At 51.0% G+C, this 20,279-nt stretch overlaps 7 non-coding genes and 1 pseudogene across 7 annotated transcripts; 5 read left to right on the top strand and 3 right to left on the bottom strand.

The window, feature by feature from the left end:
• The first annotated feature begins 4,147 nt into the window (after positions 1 to 4,147).
• LOC133041884 (U1 spliceosomal RNA) lies at positions 4,148 to 4,311 on the top strand. The gene has a single exon (XR_009689433.1). It is a non-coding gene; the product is annotated as a U1 spliceosomal RNA (small nuclear RNA).
• Positions 4,312 to 6,074: 1,763 nt separating this feature from the next.
• On the bottom strand, positions 6,075 to 6,238 carry LOC133041883 (U1 spliceosomal RNA). Its single transcript, XR_009689432.1, has one exon. It is a non-coding gene; the product is annotated as a U1 spliceosomal RNA (small nuclear RNA).
• Positions 6,239 to 10,907: 4,669 nt separating this feature from the next.
• Positions 10,908 to 10,979, bottom strand: TRNAQ-CUG (transfer RNA glutamine (anticodon CUG)). Its single transcript has one exon. It is a non-coding gene; the product is annotated as a tRNA-Gln (tRNA).
• Positions 10,980 to 13,067: 2,088 nt separating this feature from the next.
• Positions 13,068 to 15,281, top strand: LOC133074495 (leukemia NUP98 fusion partner 1-like; annotated as a pseudogene).
• A 766-nt stretch (positions 15,282 to 16,047) lies between these two features.
• Positions 16,048 to 16,121, top strand: TRNAN-GUU (transfer RNA asparagine (anticodon GUU)). The gene has a single exon. It is a non-coding gene; the product is annotated as a tRNA-Asn (tRNA).
• A 599-nt stretch (positions 16,122 to 16,720) lies between these two features.
• TRNAV-CAC (transfer RNA valine (anticodon CAC)) lies at positions 16,721 to 16,793 on the top strand. The gene has a single exon. It is a non-coding gene; the product is annotated as a tRNA-Val (tRNA).
• Positions 16,794 to 17,296: 503 nt separating this feature from the next.
• TRNAE-UUC (transfer RNA glutamic acid (anticodon UUC)) lies at positions 17,297 to 17,368 on the top strand. The gene has a single exon. It is a non-coding gene; the product is annotated as a tRNA-Glu (tRNA).
• Positions 17,369 to 18,151: 783 nt separating this feature from the next.
• On the bottom strand, positions 18,152 to 18,222 carry TRNAG-CCC (transfer RNA glycine (anticodon CCC)). Its single transcript has one exon. It is a non-coding gene; the product is annotated as a tRNA-Gly (tRNA).
• Between the last annotated feature and the right edge of the window lie 2,057 nt (positions 18,223 to 20,279).

Here is a 20,279-nt window from a genome sequence, read left to right as displayed (position 1 = left end):
CTCCTAAGTCTCCGCTGGGCACGCAAAGCCGCTGTTCGGCCAAGGTTTGAACCTTCACTCCTGGAAATCGCGTCCTTTGGTCCCAAGCTCAGCCCGAAAGAGGATTCCGGCGTCTGAGGAGACCCCAGGTCCCTGACCCACGGCCGCCCGGCCAGGCTGCTGCGGACCGAAGGGGAGACGGGCCGCTCGGAGTCCGCACCCCCGGCCGGGCCCCCTTCGTCCTGCCGAGACTCTGCTCCACCGAGAAGACACCCCACGACGTGAGCGGATGGAAACACTTGTGTCCTCTACTGCGTGGGAGAAAAACACGGATGAGGCCCGTGATGGACCTGAATAGCTTATTAAGGTGTTCCCTTCGCGGTGCTAAGGAGCATCTCTCCGAGGCTTGTAATTTGGAACTTTTCAGCGGTTACGAAGGACTCAATGACGCAGCTGTCTTTGGAGGACGGGAAAAGAAAGGGGTGCCTGCGTCCTCTGTGATCAGTCATGTCCGACTCTTTGCAACCCCATGGACTGTAGCCCGCCAGGCTCCCCTGTCCATGGGATTCTCCAGGCAAGGATACTGCAGTGGGTTGCCATTTCCTCCTCCAAAGAAACAGGTAAGGCCGGCGAAAAGGTCGCCGGAAGGGCAAGAGCAGGAGAGGACAGAGGATGAGCCCGAAGGGAGAAAGGGACTGGAAGGGAGAGGAGTGGGCGGGTGCCGCGGCGGGGCGGTCCCTGGGTTGGGGCGACCACAGCGAGCGCCTCACTCTGGAGCAGCTGCCACCCTTCACTGAAATGTCCGGGAACCCGGTTCACCCCGAATCGCAAAGCTGCTGGCCTGGCAATTGTTCTGGCAAAGTTCCGTTGGCGGTTCCGTGTGGAGCGGTGAGGTGGGCTGTGTGGGTCTGCAGGTGAGCGGAAGTCCCGGTGGCTGCCTTGGGGATGACTGGCCGGCAGGGAACCCGCGCACACTCCACTTTCCCCTTTTCAGGCCGGTCTGCAGCATCTGGGGTGGGAAACCGGAAAATCGGAGCATCAGTATTTATTTAGAGATAAGGAGATAAACAGCCAGTCGGTTTCCTGACCTTAAAGTGTTTATTCTTTGAAGAAATGTGGGATGGGATCAGGGTCTACTTTTTCCCATTACAAGTTTTGGGGCATATATAACTGTATATTATATATATAACAAGTTTTGGGGCATATATAACTGTATATTATATATACGTACACATTATATGAGTAAAGCTCACTGCTTGTGTTTCCAACTTAAACGTTTGTGTAATTATATGTATCACTCATAAAATTCTGGGTCTTGTGTCATGTGTAGGAATGTTTTCCACAGTAAAACCATAAATTGGGGGGGGGGCATTCTCGAAGCAAGCAATCGGCCCATTATTTCCCCCTCTGATGGGCTGATCACTCGAGCTAGTAGACTGGCAGACCCTCTCAGCCCAGGAGGTCACTGCTTTCATCTCTCTAGGAAGGTTCGTAGTCACTGAAAAGTGTCAGTAACAAATAAAATCACACCCAATCTTCATGCAGTGTTGCTCCCAAAATGCAAGAGCTTACACCCAATGAAGACACGCAAAGTGCCATGTGCCCAGGCATGGTCTACAAGCTTTAAATGGGTTTACTCACTTAATCCTTTCAAAAGGCTTGTATCACGTCATCATCCTCATTTCACATATGAGAAACCTGAGACACAGAAAGGTTAAGTAACTTGTCAAGTCAGTCCGTGAGTGGGATCCGAAAGCAGGAATTTGAACTGAAGCCTTCCTGGCTCCACAGTCAAAGAAGAACACAAACCGTAAAAATGCTTGACAAGAAATTTAAGTCCGTATATTTCTTTTGAGAAAACACCCAAGAGGAGTCACGTAACAGGCATTCAGTTCAGTCGCTCAGTCGTGTCCAACTCTTTGCGACCCCGTGGGCTGCAGCACGCGAGGCTTCCCTGTCCATCACCAACTCCCGGAGCCTGCTCAAACTCAAGTCCACCCAGCCATCTCATCCCCTGCCGTCCCCTTCTCCTCCTGCCTTCAATCTTTCCCAGCGTCAGGGGATTTTCCAGTGAGTCAGTTCTTTGCATCAGCTGGCCAAAGTATTGAAGCTTCAGCTTCAGCATCCGTCCTTCCAATGAATATTCAGAACTGATTTCCTTTACGATGGACTGGTTGGATCTACTTGCAGTTCAAGGGACTCTCAAGAGTCTCCTCCAAAAAAAAAAAAAAAAAAAAAAAAGAGTCTCCTCCAACACCACAGTTCAAAAGCATCATTTTCTTTGACGCTCAGCTTTCTTGATGATCCAACTCTCACATCCATACACGACTACTGGAAAAAACCACAGCTTTGACTAGACGGACCTTTGACTGCAAAGTAATGCCCCTGCTGTTTTAATATGCTGTCTAGATTGGCTATAGCTTTTCTTCCAAGGAGCAAGCGTCTTTTAATTTCATGGCTGCAGTCACCATCGGCAGTGATGTTGGAGCCCAAGAAAATAAAGTCTGTCACTGTTTTCACTGTTTCCCCTCTATTTGCCATGAAGTGATGGGACCAGATGCCATGATCTTTGTTTTCTGATTGTTGAGTTTTAAGCCACATTTTTCGCTCTCCTCTTTCACTTTCATCAAGCGGCTCTTCAGTTCTTCTTCGCTTTCTGCCATAAGGGTGTTGTCGTCTGCATATTTTTGTTAAGCTCAGAGTTAATCTCAGGGTTGATTTCCTTTAGGATTGACTGGTTGGAGTTCCTTGCTGTCCAAAGGACTCTTGAGAGTCTTACCCACACCCACAAATCGAAACCGTCGATTCTTCTGGCTCTCAGTCACCGTCCGCAGTGATTTTGGAGCACAAGAAAGTAAAATCTGCCACGGTTTCCACTTTTTCCCCATCTACTTGCCATGAAGTGATGGGACCAGATGCCACGATCTTAGTTTTTCAAATGTTGAGTTTTAAGCCAGTTTTGTCACTATCCTCTTTCATCCTCATCAAGAGGCTCTTTAATTCCTCTTTGCTTTCTGCCATCAGAGTGCTATCATCTGCATATCTGAGGTTGTTGATGTTTCTCTGGGCAATCTTGACTCCATCTTGTGAGGCATCCAGCCTGGCACTTTGCATGATGTACTCTGCATACAAGTTAAATAAGCAGGGCGACAATATTTTACAGCCCTGACATACTCCTTTCCCAATTTTGAACTTTATTGTACCTAGGTTTAATACATAAGACCTTATTATATCTTTTGCAAGGAAAATAGCTTGATATGATGAAAGCTTAAAGTACATGTAAATGAGATATGAGCTTTGGGTAAGCGCTTAAAAAAAATTATATTTTAGAGATGTCTACTTCAAATGATCTTTCCAGATATTTGGTAAAGTCCTAGAGTTGTGCTGACTTAACTGATGGAAGTAAATTAACTAGATAGTTTCAAAAAAATAAGATACTGAGACATCAATTACTAAGTAAACTAAGGTATTTTAATAAAAAATGTTTGAACTAAACATAAGTGAAATTCTCAATGAGTGAAACTGAATTCTGAAGAATAGAAGTTCACGGCCAGTCGCGACGCTTAATGCGTTTTACTAGACACACACACAATACTACATCACGAAGACGACTGGATTTGAAAGGAACCGGTTTCCCCTGGACTGCTAAATGTTCTGTTCTCCCCCATTGAACGCCGTTATTTGCAAAAAGGTGCACAGGCTTCAGCCGACCGCCAGACCGGTGCTGGGCAGGACAAAAGGCAGGCAGGCAGCGGAGCTCGCGAGGTCCCAACACACAGAGGCTGGGAGAACAGGAGCGGGAGGCGGACGTCACTTCCCCCAGAGGGCGCCCGCCGGCCGGTTGGCCGGGCCGGACGGCGTGGGAGGACGGAGGCGGGGACTAGGGCGGGGCGTGGGCTGGAGGGAAGCGCGGGTTCCCGTCGACGTCACGGATAGGGGCGTGTCGTATGTAGATATCTGAGCGCAGGGGCTGCTGGTCCGTCATCTGGTGCTGAAACACGATATGGTCTCCCGTGGCGTGGGAGAGAATTCAGGACTTTTTGCTTGAAAGTGCGTGGATCTGCTGTGTGGAAGGTCCCAGAAGGCTCGGGGACGCGGGGCGTAAAGTGAGCGTGTGTGTACAGTGTAGGGCGTATGAGGTTGTGCTGGGGCGGCAGGCTGGCAACTCATACTTACCTGGCAGGGGAGATACCATGATCACGAAGGTGGTTTTCCCAGGGCGAGGCTTATCCATTGCACTCCGGATGTGCTGACCCCTGCGATTTCCCCAAATGTGGGAAACTCGACTGCATAATTTGTGGTAGTGGGGGACTGCGTTCGCGCTTTCCCCTGGTTTTCCTGTGTGCTACGAGTAGAACATAAAGGGGGGGCCTTGGTACTACGATACAGCCGTGGGAGTGTCGCAGTATGGGACTAAGCCTGGCAGTTTTCCAGAGAAGTAGAGCTGAATGTGAAATCCGCGACGCGACTGTGGGACCGATACTAACAGCCGCAGTCGGCGCTTGAGAAAGCCCGGGCGTCATCTTTTACCCGTCGGGGAACGCGCGCCTGTTTCCGGCCTTGTAACACTGGGAGCCTGCCCGGGATACCGTGGGTGCGGCTTTCTGGCGTACGTTTAGTTTAGTGTCCACTTCGTGGTAGGCTCGCTCATGACTCTTTCGAGCTCTTTTGTAGTCACCATCTGTAGTGAGTTGGAGCCCCTGAAACATATAGTCTGACACTGTTTCTCCGTCTATTTGCCATTAAGTAATGGAACCCAGATGCCACGATCTTAGTTTTCTGAATGTTGAGCTTTAATCCAACTTTTCCACTTTCATCAAGAGACTTTTTAGTTCTCATCAGTAAGCTACTAAAAATTAACCTTGGTCTTGTTGCAGATATTTCATATGAAAGGAAATCTCCGGTTGTTGGGGATACGGAGGAGGATGTTCTACTTTTCACTTTCAATGACCTAGATCCTCTAACTGCATCCTGTGTGCTTTTTCGTTAGTTTCCTTTGGACCTACCCTTAAGCATCACCCCACTCCCACTCCCAGCGCCTCCTCCAATCTCAGAGGCTTTTTGGGAGTGAGCGGATCTATGAGTGCCGCCCGCGAGGCAGCCACGAGGGGGAGGACAGTCCTTCCCGCCATGGTCCTGCCTTTTCTGTTTGGCCCAGTGGTTGGTTTCTATTTGCCAGGAGGACATTGTCAATCAGAAGTGAGCACAACACATCCTGAGAAAGAGGTTGGCAAATAGCCCACAATACTGCCGACAACTGGCTCTGGGGGGGTTCATTGGAAGAAAAGGAAAACTAGTTTTGACCGAAAGGAAAAAAAAAAGGTACGATTTCTACTGCCATTTAATGAGAAGGGATTTTAAGGAGGTTTCCTAGTCTGCCAGACTGCTGAAGAAGGCCTAGAGAGAAAGGAGCGTACCCACGTCCGATGTCAGGGGCAGCGGCCGAGAGGAGCTAGCCAACCTCAAGAGCAGCGGCTGCGTGGGCTCAGGAGGGCCGAGAGCAGCTACTCCACGTTCAAGTTCAGGAGGGGCGGCGTGACAAAGCAAGGCAGCAGAGCACGCAAGAAATGAAGCCTCTGAAAGGACACTGCTGGGAAAAGTTGCATGCAGCCTCTCACAGGACAGGCAGAGGGCGCGCGCCCCTCCTGACTTCTCATCCGACTCCGTGTGTAACAAACACGGCTCAGGTAAAGGCCTAGACTCTGGTTGTATCCTCGCCCCCGACAAGCCTTCACCCCCGCATAAGCTTTTCACGAAAAAGCTCGAAAGAGCGTTCATGAGCGAGCCTACCACGAAGTGGACACTAAACTAAACGTACGCCAGAAAGCCGCACCCACGGTATCCCGGGCAGGCTCCCAGTGTTACAAGGCCGGAAACAGGCGCGCGTTCCCCGACGGGTAAAAGATGACGCCCGGGCTTTCTCAAGCGCCGACTGCGGCTGTTAGTATCGGTCCCACAGTCGCGTCGCGGATTTCACATTCAGCTCTACTTCTCTGGAAAACTGCCAGGCTTAGTCCCATACTGCGACACTCCCACGGCTGTATCGTAGTACCAAGGCCCCCCCTTTATGTTCTACTCGTAGCACACAGGAAAACCAGGGGAAAGCGCGAACGCAGTCCCCCACTACCACAAATTATGCAGTCGAGTTTCCCACATTTGGGGAAATCGCAGGGGTCAGCACATCCGGAGTGCAATGGATAAGCCTCGCCCTGGGAAAACCACCTTCGTGATCATGGTATCTCCCCTGCCAGGTAAGTATGAGTTGCCAGCCTGCCGCCCCAGCACAACCTCATACGCCCTACACTGTACACACACGCTCACTTTACGCCCCGCGTCCCCGAGCCTTCTGGGACCTTCCACACAGCAGATCCACGCACTTTCAAGCAAAAAGTCCTGAATTCTCTCCCACGCCACGGGAGACCATATCGTGTTTCAGCACCAGATGACGGACCAGCAGCCCCTGCGCTCAGATATCTACATACGACACGCCCCTATCCGTGACGTCGACGGGAACCCGCGCTTCCCTCCAGCCCACGCCCCGCCCTAGTCCCCGCCTCCGTCCTCCCACGCCGTCCGGCCCGGCCAACCGGCCGGCGGGCGCCCTCTGGGGGAAGTGACGTCCGCCTCCCGCTCCTGTTCTCCCAGCCTCTGTGTGTTGGGACCTCGCGAGCTCCGCTGCCTGCCTGCCTTTTGTCCTGCCCAGCACCGGTCTGGCGGTCGGCTGAAGCCTGTGCACCTTTTTGCAAATAACGGCGTTCAATGGGGGAGAACAGAACATTTAGCAGTCCAGGGGAAACCGGTTCCTTTCAAATCCAGTCGTCTTCGTGATGTAGTATTGTGTGTGTGTCTAGTAAAACGCATTAAGCGTCGCGACTGGCCGTGAACTTCTATTCTTCAGAATTCAGTTTCACTCATTGAGAATTTCACTTATGTTTAGTTCAAACATTTTTTATTAAAATACCTTAGTTTACTTAGTAATTGATGTCTCAGTATCTTATTTTTTTGAAACTATCTAGTTAATTTACTTCCATCAGTTAAGTCAGCACAACTCTAGGACTTTACCAAATATCTGGAAAGATCATTTGAAGTAGACATCTCTAAAATATAATTTTTTTTAAGCGCTTACCCAAAGCTCATATCTCATTTACATGTACTTTAAGCTTTCATCATATCAAGCTATTTTCCTTGCAAAAGATATAATAAGGTCTTATGTATTAAACCTAGGTACAATAAAGTTCAAAATTGGGAAAGGAGTATGTCAGGGCTGTAAAATATTGTCGCCCTGCTTATTTAACTTGTATGCAGAGTACATCATGCAAAGTGCCAGGCTGGATGCCTCACAAGATGGAGTCAAGATTGCCCAGAGAAACATCAACAACCTCAGATATGCAGATGATAGCACTCTGATGGCAGAAAGCAAAGAGGAATTAAAGAGCCTCTTGATGAGGATGAAAGAGGATAGTGACAAAACTGGCTTAAAACTCAACATTTGAAAAACTAAGATCGTGGCATCTGGTCCCATCACTTCATGGCAAGTAGATGGGGAAAAAGTGGAAACCGTGGCAGATTTTACTTTCTTGTGCTCCAAAATCACTGCGGACGGTGACTGAGAGCCAGAAGAATCGACGGTTTCGATTTGTGGGTGTGGGTAAGACTCTCAAGAGTCCTTTGGACAGCAAGGAACTCCAACCAGTCAATCCTAAAGGAAATCAACCCTGAGATTAACTCTGAGCTTAACAAAAATATGCAGACGACAACACCCTTATGGCAGAAAGCGAAGAAGAACTGAAGAGCCGCTTGATGAAAGTGAAAGAGGAGAGCGAAAAATGTGGCTTAAAACTCAACAATCAGAAAACAAAGATCATGGCATCTGGTCCCATCACTTCATGGCAAATAGAGGGGAAACAGTGAAAACAGTGACAGACTTTATTTTCTTGGGCTCCAACATCACTGCCGATGGTGACTGCAGCCATGAAATTAAAAGACGCTTGCTCCTTGGAAGAAAAGCTATAGCCAATCTAGACAGCATATTAAAACAGCAGGGGCATTACTTTGCAGTCAAAGGTCCGTCTAGTCAAAGCTGTGGTTTTTTCCAGTAGTCGTGTATGGATGTGAGAGTTGGATCATCAAGAAAGCTGAGCGTCAAAGAAAATGATGCTTTTGAACTGTGGTGTTGGAGGAGACTCTTTTTTTTTTTTTTTTTTTTTTTTGGAGGAGACTCTTGAGAGTCCCTTGAACTGCAAGTAGATCCAACCAGTCCATCGTAAAGGAAATCAGTTCTGAATATTCATTGGAAGGACGGATGCTGAAGCTGAAGCTTCAATACTTTGGCCAGCTGATGCAAAGAACTGACTCACTGGAAAATCCCCTGACGCTGGGAAAGATTGAAGGCAGGAGGAGAAGGGGACGGCAGGGGATGAGATGGCTGGGTGGACTTGAGTTTGAGCAGGCTCCGGGAGTTGGTGATGGACAGGGAAGCCTCGCGTGCTGCAGCCCACGGGGTCGCAAAGAGTTGGACACGACTGAGCGACTGAACTGAATGCCTGTTACGTGACTCCTCTTGGGTGTTTTCTCAAAAGAAATATACGGACTTAAATTTCTTGTCAAGCATTTTTACGGTTTGTGTTCTTCTTTGACTGTGGAGCCAGGAAGGCTTCAGTTCAAATTCCTGCTTTCGGATCCCACTCACGGACTGACTTGACAAGTTACTTAACCTTTCTGTGTCTCAGGTTTCTCATATGTGAAATGAGGATGATGACGTGATACAAGCCTTTTGAAAGGATTAAGTGAGTAAACCCATTTAAAGCTTGTAGACCATGCCTGGGCACATGGCACTTTGCGTGTCTTCATTGGGTGTAAGCTCTTGCATTTTGGGAGCAACACTGCATGAAGATTGGGTGTGATTTTATTTGTTACTGACACTTTTCAGTGACTACGAACCTTCCTAGAGAGATGAAAGCAGTGACCTCCTGGGCTGAGAGGGTCTGCCAGTCTACTAGCTCGAGTGATCAGCCCATCAGAGGGGGAAATAATGGGCCGATTGCTTGCTTCGAGAATGCCCCCCCCCAATTTATGGTTTTACTGTGGAAAACATTCCTACACATGACACAAGACCCAGAATTTTATGAGTGATACATATAATTACACAAACGTTTAAGTTGGAAACACAAGCAGTGAGCTTTACTCATATAATGTGTACGTATATATAATATACAGTTATATATGCCCCAAAACTTGTTATATATATAATATACAGTTATATATGCCCCAAAACTTGTAATGGGAAAAAGTAGACCCTGATCCCATCCCACATTTCTTCAAAGAATAAACACTTTAAGGTCAGGAAACCGACTGGCTGTTTATCTCCTTATCTCTAAATAAATACTGATGCTCCGATTTTCCGGTTTCCCACCCCAGATGCTGCAGACCGGCCTGAAAAGGGGAAAGTGGAGTGTGCGCGGGTTCCCTGCCGGCCAGTCATCCCCAAGGCAGCCACCGGGACTTCCGCTCACCTGCAGACCCACACAGCCCACCTCACCGCTCCACACGGAACCGCCAACGGAACTTTGCCAGAACAATTGCCAGGCCAGCAGCTTTGCGATTCGGGGTGAACCGGGTTCCCGGACATTTCAGTGAAGGGTGGCAGCTGCTCCAGAGTGAGGCGCTCGCTGTGGTCGCCCCAACCCAGGGACCGCCCCGCCGCGGCACCCGCCCACTCCTCTCCCTTCCAGTCCCTTTCTCCCTTCGGGCTCATCCTCTGTCCTCTCCTGCTCTTGCCCTTCCGGCGACCTTTTCGCCGGCCTTACCTGTTTCTTTGGAGGAGGAAATGGCAACCCACTGCAGTATCCTTGCCTGGAGAATCCCATGGACAGGGGAGCCTGGCGGGCTACAGTCCATGGGGTTGCAAAGAGTCGGACATGACTGATCACAGAGGACGCAGGCACCCCTTTCTTTTCCCGTCCTCCAAAGACAGCTGCGTCATTGAGTCCTTCGTAACCGCTGAAAAGTTCCAAATTACAAGCCTCGGAGAGATGCTCCTTAGCACCGCGAAGGGAACACCTTAATAAGCTATTCAGGTCCATCACGGGCCTCATCCGTGTTTTTCTCCCACGCAGTAGAGGACACAAGTGTTTCCATCCGCTCACGTCGTGGGGTGTCTTCTCGGTGGAGCAGAGTCTCGGCAGGACGAAGGGGGCCCGGCCGGGGGTGCGGACTCCGAGCGGCCCGTCTCCCCTTCGGTCCGCAGCAGCCTGGCCGGGCGGCCGTGGGTCAGGGACCTGGGGTCTCCTCAGACGCCGGAATCCTCTTTCGGGCTGAGCTTGGGACCAAAGGACGCGATTTCCAGGAGTGAAGGTTCAAACCTTGGCCGAACAGCGGCTTTGCGTGCCCAGCGGAGACTTAGGAGCGAGAAACTCAGAATAAAATCAAAATAAACTGGGATAGGGTCAATAACAATTCGGAATAATAGAGAACCTGACTAAAACAGAGTTCTTCCCAGTCAGGTCTGGAACCCTGGATGGACCCGAAAGCTGCCGTCCTGGCTGATCAGTGACATCGCAGGCCCTCCCCGCCACCATTTACTCCCAGGGACGACCGTGCAGTTACACGCCGTGCGGTGCGAAGCCCCCTCGCGGGGCGGGACTCCGTGAGCTCAGCCTCTGCCTTTTACGCCAGACACCCAGGGGACCCGACGAGGGGGCGGCACTGGCGGGGTCACTGCGCCCCTGGGCGGGGGTTGGAGGGCAGAGGAGGGGCCGGGCTCTGGTGGGCAGGGGTGGGCACAGCCGCCCGCGTCCAGCGAGGACGCCCCGGGTCGGTCCCACACCTGTCCGCCGTGTCCGTGAGAACCACGCCGCTGGGGGTCGCGGGAGCCGGAAGGCAGGTCCTATTAGGGGAGTAAAAAGTGTGCCTCTTCTAACTAGGCAGAAAGGTCCCACCGAGATTTGAACTCGGATCGCTGGATTCAGAGTCCAGAGTGCTCACCATTACACCATGGAACCCCCTCGGGAGCCACCTGGCCTCCGCCGGCAGAGAACCGTATCCGCTTCTTTAGCCTCCAGACGTCCCACCCATAAGCTCAGGGCAGTTCTTCTAAGGCCCTGAGGAGACTCCAATACCGTTGACTCCCGCAGGTGCTCATCCCTCTTGCTTTCTCTCTGCTCCTCTCCTTTGATCGATGCAGCTCACTGTCACCTCAGAAAATGAGGTGAAATCCACTTTGGGTTTTGTGCCAGGGAGGACCCCCTTAGCTCTCCATCACCAACCACATAGTCTGCCTAGGTTAACCAGAGTGTCCCATCTTGAGGTAAAATTTCTGCAAGTAAGAGTGTTATTTTCCTTTTCTTTGCCTTCACCCTTTTCCCATCATAGCCCAGAGGGGGCAGACGGTTGTCAGGGCAGGAGGCGGGGTTTCCTGGGTCCCTTAGTTTCCTCATAGGGCTGATTACACTCCTAAGCCGCCCCCGCCTCTTACGTGTAACATATAAAGCGTGTCAGCGGTGGAGTGGGAGTGGAGGCAGGAGAACGCTTCTTCTTCATATATTTCTGATTTGGAGAGGGGTAAGTTCTTCTCACAAGAGGCGTCTATTTGTTAGATTTGCCATGTAAGTAAGAATAACTATTTACATAAAACAGTCGGACAAACCAGCTATACTCACCTAAAAGTGAAGTCAGTGTCACTCAGAGAGTGTCCAACTCTTTGTGACCCCACAGACTGTAGCCCGCCAGGCTCCACTGTCCAAGAGAGTCTCCAGGCAAGAATACTGGAGTGGGTGGCCATTCCCTTCTCTAGGGGATCTTCTGAAATCAGAGGTTTAACCCGGGTCTGTTGCATTGCAGGCAGATTCTTTACCTGCCGGCCCACCAGGAAAGCCCCATACTCACCTGGGGTGACTGAAGATCAACCACATGTCGTGGAGGACACGAGACAGGGCTCTGACACTTAGGCAGTCACAGACTCTTTGATCAGGTCGGTCAAGTCAGTTTCTCTCCCATTTCTTAACATATCAAACCCAGAAATTGCAGTTTTAAAAAAGGCGTACAAATATCAAGGTACCCAAGAGCACTGATTGCTGAATCATAGAGGATGCACATCCAAGTTGTCTTAAGTACAGACAGTATTTATGTGCACAAAATACCACCACACTAAATATTTACATGTAGAGTAGATATAAATCCTATCATGGCTCCGAGTAATAATCTTTTACTTCTTCATCGTATCCTAAAACTGTTTCTTCCCTAATCCGATACACAGAACAGAAAAAAATGGCACCTGTTTTTAGCCGGCCAAAACACAGAGTCAGAAAGAAGCCCAGTGTTGCCTGGAGACGTATTTTGTTCCCAGAGGCTGGACAGAGGTTGACTCAAGGAGGAAGGAGGCAAAGGGGAGGCGGGAGGCTCTTGTTATGAGGAGGAAGTTCACAGCTCCAGGGTGAGAAGATGAAACTTCTTGGAAACTCAAGATGTTGAGTGGTAACGAACAGCACAAAGTGCTCCACCAGGAGAACTTGAAGAAGGGTCAAGGTTTATGGGTACAAGGACCTGAAACGGACTCTGACTGATATAGGAAGAAAAGAACGCCCTGGGTTTTCTCGTTACCACCACGCTGGCGCTGCTTAGAGCCCGGCGGCCGTTAGCTCGGCTAGCTAACACGGTTAGCACGTGTCCCGGGAAACCATCGGGTGAGAAGGGCTTTTAAAAATGTGGGAGGAAAGAGCCAAAAGCTGAAGATGGCCCGATATCACCGGTCTTCTTAGCGCTACTGTGGCCAGATTTTAGTTTGGAACAATTTGAGGTTATTGAGGGCAACGGCGGGTGGCAGAAATCAGACTCGGTGGAAATCTAGGTTGGCTCCAGTTGAAACAGCTTGAACGGGGTCCCTGCGACCCACCTTCTGCACCAATTACGAGAGCGATGACGTCGAAGTGAGTGGGTAGAAATGAGAAGACCCAGAGTTCCCATCTTTCCTGCCCTGCTCCTCTCCATCTGCACTCTGCCTTGACCTATCCATGGGACCCCTCAAGGCATGCCAGGTACTTCCTCCAAGACCGATTTAGGGACAGGCCTTGGATATCCTGAAGCGCCTTTACATGGAGCACAAAGATGATGATGATGATGATGTGTCTGCTGCCAAATGGACGAGCAGCTTCTGGGGTCACAGCTGGATAGAGGAGGATGAGCGAGGACTCCGGGACGGGGACCGCCGCGGATCGCAAGACGCCAGTTACAGGAAGAGCTGCCTGCCCTGCCCGTTCCCTGTGCTTCCCAGAGTGCTGTCGTCTGTCAGCCATCCTAGGAGGGATTCTGCCGCCGCTGCTGCTGCTAAGGCGCTTCGGTCATGTCCGACTCTGTGCGACCCCATAGACGGCAGCCCGCCAGGCTCCGCCGTCCGTGGGATTTTCCAGGCAAGAGTACTGGAGTGGCTGCCACTGCCTTCTCCAAGAAGGTATTCTTATGAGGGCCTGGGATTTCGATGCCACACTCCTGTGCGGGATCACAGACAGTGCTCAGGGGATGGGTCATTCAGGGAGCCGTTGGGATCAAAAGGAAGATCCCATTCCAAAATTCAGTCATTTCCAGACTCCTTTGAACGGCAACTGTGCTTTAGAACCTGACGTTCCGTCTCTTTGGGACCTGAGAGCAGAAAGGAGAGAAATGAGAGAGAACGCCGGTTTCTGGAAGTGAGGTCTTGCAAGAAAGTGGAGGAAGAAAGGAGCTCTAGGAAGGAAGGGCATGGAGAAGCGTACCTGTCCACCCGGTCTGAAAAAGTGCTCAAATAACCCTTTGCTTCCACACCACGACTACCACGACGACGCTGCTGTCTTTCTTGAGCCCCAATTCACCAGACCCAGGAACGGTACCTGTAAGAGGGTCTACAGATGCTGAGTGACTCAGGTGGGTGGTTGATTCAGCTGCTCCCCAAGGCAGCTTGCATCATACCCCACTTGCTTTTCAGAGTATGATCTGCTCTGTTGCCCTTGTAGGGGAATAAAGAGAATAAACGGTATTTTAATAGAATAAAGTTATTCTTGAAAAGGCAAAGAGAGCTATTTAAAGAGCCACCCACACATCTTCACCAACCCTTCTTCCACATCAGCCTCACAAATAATCTTAAATAAAAGTCATTGGTGTGACTCGAAAAAAAGAAAAAAGAAAGAAATCCCTGGAAAGCATGTTGAGAGATCACAAAATGGCCAGGAAACCTGGAGAACCAGACTCTCACAAGGGGCAAGGACAGAATCAGGTGAGGTTAGAACTGGGATGGGTGGAGATGTGTGTTCTTCCCATTTCCTCCAGCCTGCACATCCGTCCCTGACCTGCAAGCAGAGAACTGGCGATGAAGGGCAGCCCAGCTACAGCAGAGCAAACCGCAAGAGCCTTTGTCTTGATACTGTTTACAGAAAATCTAGAAGCAGCAAGCTAATTCAAGGTGAAATAAAGAAGGGTAAGGGTTTATCAAAAGATTCTGAGGATAGTGACAACACTATTTATGATTTCTCTGCGTTTAACATTAGACCCAGTCGTTTCTAAACCCAGGCATACCTGAGAACAAGAGAATGAAGTAGAATGCTCTCATGGCTCCCATTTCACAGCAGAAAGAAGGGAAGCACAAGAAGTTGTCTTTAATTTGCCTAAGGCCACAAAAAGTGAAGTCGCTCAGCCATGTCTGACTCTCTGGGACCCCATGGACCGTAGCCCACCAGGCTCCTCCATCCATGGAATTTTCCAGGCAAGAATGCTGGAGTGGGCTGCCATTTTCTTCTCCAGGAGATCTTCCCGACCTAGGGATCAAACCTGGCTCTCCCTCATTGCAGACAGATGCTCTACCATCTGAACCAGCAGGGAAGCCCCTAAGGCCACATAAGGACAGAACGATTTTTACAACCCAGAATGTGTGCACCTGAGCACAGCTTAGTCGGGTCTTTCTTCTCAAAAGTGGGTGTGTCAAGATTTCTCCGCTGTAGGGATGGGAAGAAGACCAAGAAGAGGAGAGAAGGCAAGAGAGGGAGGAGGGGAGGGTAGAAGCACGAATTCTTTTATTCTCTCCTTCCTCCCCTCTCCTTCTGCCTCCTTCATTCTTGGGTTTGCCGGCCCTCTCCCTCCTCCCCCACTCTGCTACCAGACTGAAGCAATGCTCACCGCTGGGGATCCTGGCCCCAGTCTCCTGGGAGGTCTCAGTGCGCTCCCCCCAAACCCGCCTTCCCCGCTTGGTCTTCGCCCTTTCCCGCTCCCAGGTGGACCCCACAGAACGCAGCCTACCCAGCTGGGCGCTCCACCCGGCAGGCAGTGCTCCGGAGACCTAGCCCTTGCCCGCCCAAAGGGGTGCTGCGAAATCCAAAGCCCGGGATAAAGGCTTTTAAAACAGAACTGTTCACTTCGAAAACTATTCTGTATTTCCATTCTCAGGGGTCTTCATGGGACGAAGGGCAAAAGACGACAATGTACTCATCCAAGTCCTGAAGCGCCCCAGCGAGTGCCAGACTCTGTCCTGGGCGTGCTGACACAGGGCAACCATCTCCGCGACCTGTGTGCTTAGTCGCTAAGTCCTGTCCGACTCTTTGCGACCCCATGGACTTAGCCCGCCAGGTTCCTCGGTCCATGGGGATTCTCCAGGCAAGAATACTGGAGTGGGTTGCATGCCCTCCTCCAGGGGATCTTCCCAAACGAGGGATTGAACCCCGGTGTCCTGCACTGCAGGCGGATTCTTACCGTCTGAGCCCCCAGGGAAGCCCACTCTGGTGGAAACCGCCTGGTGGACACAGGAAAGCGAAGCACAACCTCGGTCCCGGAGGCCTTTGCCAGGGGGGGCAAACTCTCATTCCTTGGGTGTAGGGGAGGAAACGGGAAGGGCCATCATGGGAGCCCACCGGGTGTTCAGCTGTCCTTGGATCTATTTCGGTTCAGGCCCGGAAGGATCGAGCCCTGGATGCCGGTTTCTCCGGGGGCGCTGGCATCTGTGGCGGGTATGGGACAGGGAAATGGCACTGTTTCTCTGGGGGACAGAGCGCTCACCCTGGGAATGCGTTAAGTGTCTACTCCATACGGAGTCCAAAAGCATCGCGTACTGCTGTCTCTGTGGCGCAATCGGTTAGCGCGTTCGGCTGTTAACCGAAAGGTTGGTGGTTCGAGCCCACCCAGGGACGGTGCGGTGACATTTTAGACAACACCAAAGAGACTCCCTTTTGCCAGGAGGACACCGGAGAAGTGCTGCGGCGAACCGGCTTGCGGAGAAAGAGCGCAGGAGTCAGGTGCAAAGGGGCAGCGGGGAGGGCGGCTCCCGGGTGGACTGGGAGCCTCGGTCATTCCTGAGAGCCCGGAGCGCTGACCGCCGGCGCCGTGGAAAGGGCCACCGAGGCGCGGGTCCGCAGCGCGGGAGGGGCGGCGTCCACACCGCTGGGCTGCGGGGTCTCCTGGGCCTCGAGCGCCCCCAGTCCCCGCCTCCTGCGGCTTCCGGGAGCTGGGGAGTCGGCGGGGGCGACCCCTGAACTCAGGCTGCGCAGCTGAGGGTCTGAGGATTCTGCGTTGGGTGCGGGACCCCGAAGGCAGCCTGTGGGGGCGCGAGGGTCCTCACTTCAGGGGAGAGGAGGAACCCTAAAGCAGGGCCCTCGGGGGCCGCCGTCTCCGTGCCTGAGAGAGCTAGGGGCGTCAAGGTCCCTCTTTCAGAGTTAAGAGTCGGTGGTGTGGATAGGGGTGGCGGGACCTCGGGATTTCATGGATACTGTCTTGCAGTAGAAATTGTCCCGTTTCCGTAGTGTAGTGGTTATCACGTTCGCCTCACACGCGAAAGGTCCCCGGTTCGAAACCGGGCGGAAACAGAGCGCCTCGTTCTCTTTTTCCCGAGATGTGCGTTTTCATTGGCAAAACCGACAGGCGCGAAAGGCCCGGGGTGAGGCAGGGGACGCAGCTGTAGGAAGAGTTGGTGACCACCTGGAAGTTTATTCAGCTCGGAGAGGCCCCGGAGCCAGGGCAGAGATCTGGAGGTGGATGGATCCGCTCATCACCCGCCACTCATCACCGAGCCTGACTCCAAAGAAAACCCGAGGTTCACGAAGGGAGCAAGACCTGGGCTCGGCAGCACGCCGCGCTAGAGCGAGAGCAGGAGGGACCCAGCCCGCTACTCTGTGTCCTTGCCCCGGAGCAAAAGCGACACCCCGGACAGGAGAGGCGAAGGCCGATGAGCGGCGGGGGCAGGGCTGGGAGCCTCGCACACAGCCCTGGGCCGCTGCGACATTTCCTTTCCAGCTTTCTGACTTTCTGAAGGGTCATCTTGCACTCACCTTTCACCTGGAGAAGCTAAATAGCCATTTTTGTCTACAGCTCCCTGGTGGTCTAGTGGCTAGGATTCGGCGCTTTCACCGCCGCGGCCCGGGTTCGATTCCCGGTCAGGGAAAGCCTTCTTTCTTCCAGCGTCTGCACTCACACAAGTCTCTCTCTTCCTGCCCACATCGGAACTGTATTTTGCTTAAAGGTCCAACGCAGAACATTTCTGCACAGAGTTTCTAAATGCCGCTGAGTCCCCGCCTCAGGGTCCTGGACCTCAGACTGGCTGTTGGAGCTCAGATGCCATGAACAGCCTAGGCTGGTCAGCTCTGGCCTCCACTCTTTTCTCCTGGCATGGTAAACCCAGAGTCTTACTTAACAGAGTTTCCATTCAAAGAGAATGTGAGGCTTCAGTTCCAAAAATTCATTAAACACCCAAAGCAAAAGCTTTTCTAAGATACCAAAAGTTTGCAAGAATACCAACATCCTATATTCTGTACCTAAGTGCCCAGGTGGCATCACATTCTTTCTTTATGTAACAGTTATGACATCACTTGGTAGTAAACCATGCGGATATCTCAGGATTGTTCCTTTCCTTTGGCGCCCCTCTCAAAGCTAACTTCCCTGGGACCTGTCTTCCAAGGCCAGGGAACAGCTTTACCGTCCAGAAGAGGGCCCTCTTGGCCCTTGGGGAACCTGAAATCTGTTCTCTTCTGGGTTGCTCAGTCCTTTTGAACTTTTTGCCAGCCCTTGTAGCATTCCTCTGTCCATGGGATTCTCCAGGCAAGAATACTGGAGTGGGTTGCCATTTCCTTCTCCAGGGGATCGTCCCAGCCCAGGTCTCCTGTATCTCCTCATAGAGATTCTTTACCTTCTGAGCCACCAGGGAAGCCCAAAACAAACAAGACCACGTTGCATTGGCCGGGAATCGAACCCGGGTCTCCCGCGTGGGAGGCGAGAATTCTACCACTGAACCACCAATGCCGCTCTAGAGGGGAAGTCCGCAACGACTGCCTAGTTGCAGTTCTATTCAGCTCTTTCTCAAGCGCGGGCCACTCATGCCGTTTGTTCCCAGGACGGTCTAGGCTTTCATCCTCCGCCCTCCGCGGCACCGGCTGCCCTCTGCCTCCTGAGGGTTGCTTTGGCGGGCAATCAGGTGTGCTCTGGCTCCGTCTGAGTGGTGGAACCGCCTGCTGCTCGTGCTCACTGGCTCAGCCTTGTCCAACTCTTTGCGACCCCTTGGACTCTCGCCCACCAGGCCCCTCTGTCCATGGGACTTCCACGCTCCTTTGCTAGAAACCCGTCGAGGCAGTGCAGCTGCCCCCTTGGCTCTTGCCTGGTTCCCTGTGCCCTGCACGGAGCATCAAGTGTTCTGTCAGGACACAGGGGTGAAGAGTCCTTCCCTGTGGTTGGAGGCTGAGAGAACCAGATGGGAAATGCTGCGAAGGGAGGGGCATATTCTCAAAAGCTTTCCAGAGCTGCTGTGTGGCTGCGCTCGGTTGGGTGGCTGCCCTGTGACAATAATGCTTAGTCTTGTGTTCTGGCCTGGACCCAGTCCCAGGTCCACTCTGAATTCAAGCACAGAGGCACCCTGCTTTCCCACACATACGTCGTTCTGCCTCTCTCCAAAGCGGAGTTCTGAACCACCCTTTCTATCTCAGTGACTAGCAACCATATGGGTCATTTTTTTTTTTTTTTTCCTTTAACTTGATTTTGCTGAAATGTAACTCAGGAATATAAAAAAGGTTTAGCTTTAGATAAGTTAGTGCTCTCCATGCTACAAACAAGAATAACATTCAAGTTGATAATAAGGATGAAGCTCGAATCCTTTTACACTCCTGAAAATTCTAATAATTGATGTATAATTACATAGAAAATATTTGTCCTGTCACGCTCCCAGCGATGATTCCTGGTCATGCACCACACTGCTTTAATAATTTTGGTCTAAAAACTACTTCATGGCAACTTTCAGATTTATTATTATTTATAAAGTTTAAAATTATGTATCTCAGTAAATTAAATATATCATATAATACCTTTTAAATCAAGATTCAGTCTTTTGATTCTCGAAATCATAGTGATGTAATAATTCCCCTTTCAATTTGGGGTAAATGTTTTTAGGTCTCATCTAATATGTGATTCTAAGCAGCATTTATCAGCCACGATTCAGCTCAAATTTCGATTTTAAGATCTATCATTAACTTTAAGTTCTTTGACGGATATTAAATTGGTTGAATTAATGTATAATATTTGCCTGGAGAATTTCTAAATAATGCTGCCCATATTTTTATAGAGTATACATAGAAGGGCTATAGCTTAACAGCTTAAGAGGATGTGTGGGTACCTTTAGCAGATGTTCCTGAATGTAGCCATAATGTCACTTGAAGATGAGTACAACGCATGGACTCTCTAAGCTAAGTAAGGACCTGTTGCTTACCTGAGGTACTCCTTTATTTTAAAAAAAAATTCCTGGTTCTTAGTTACCTGCCTTCTAGATCTCAAGTCACCCATTTTCCCATGTGCTATGTAATTCTTTTTTTACTCAGTGCTGGGGTCCTTACGCGCTGGCAGGCAGATGAACCCGAGAAGAACATGACAGGTTGTTCTCCTGCTGTGATTCTTATTTGTCTCTCTGTGTGTGTGTCTTATTTTTGATGCCTCTTGGTGTGAATGCACCAAGGAGTGGGACCTTGACTTTGCTCCTGATACAGCAGTTTTCCAGGAGAAGGGCCTGGTACCTGGTGAGCACCTAGTAACTGTGCTTCCTGACTGAAGGACTCCTAATGCACAGTTCCAGAAAACTGGTGAGGAGGGCAGAAAATGGGTAAGATCCACAGCAGCCTAGAGTATAAGGGACAGAGAGAGGCAGAAGGGCATACACTCCAAGGGGGAAAGAGAAGGGCAGAGGGAAATGTCCTAGAACCTAGAGACATCCTCGACTGAGTATGGAAAATCCAAAGAGCTCTTGTTTCCTCGTGAGCTTCAACTGAGGAATCAGTGGAAGGCGAACCAGGAACTCTCAGGATCCAGGTTTGCACAAG

Source organism: Dama dama, chromosome 20 (assembly GCF_033118175.1).
Source record: "Dama dama isolate Ldn47 chromosome 20, ASM3311817v1, whole genome shotgun sequence".
Classification (NCBI taxonomy): domain Eukaryota; kingdom Metazoa; phylum Chordata; class Mammalia; order Artiodactyla; family Cervidae; genus Dama; species Dama dama.
The sequence above is the reverse complement of the archived record's forward strand: the minus strand, read 5'-3'. Positions and strand labels throughout refer to the sequence as shown.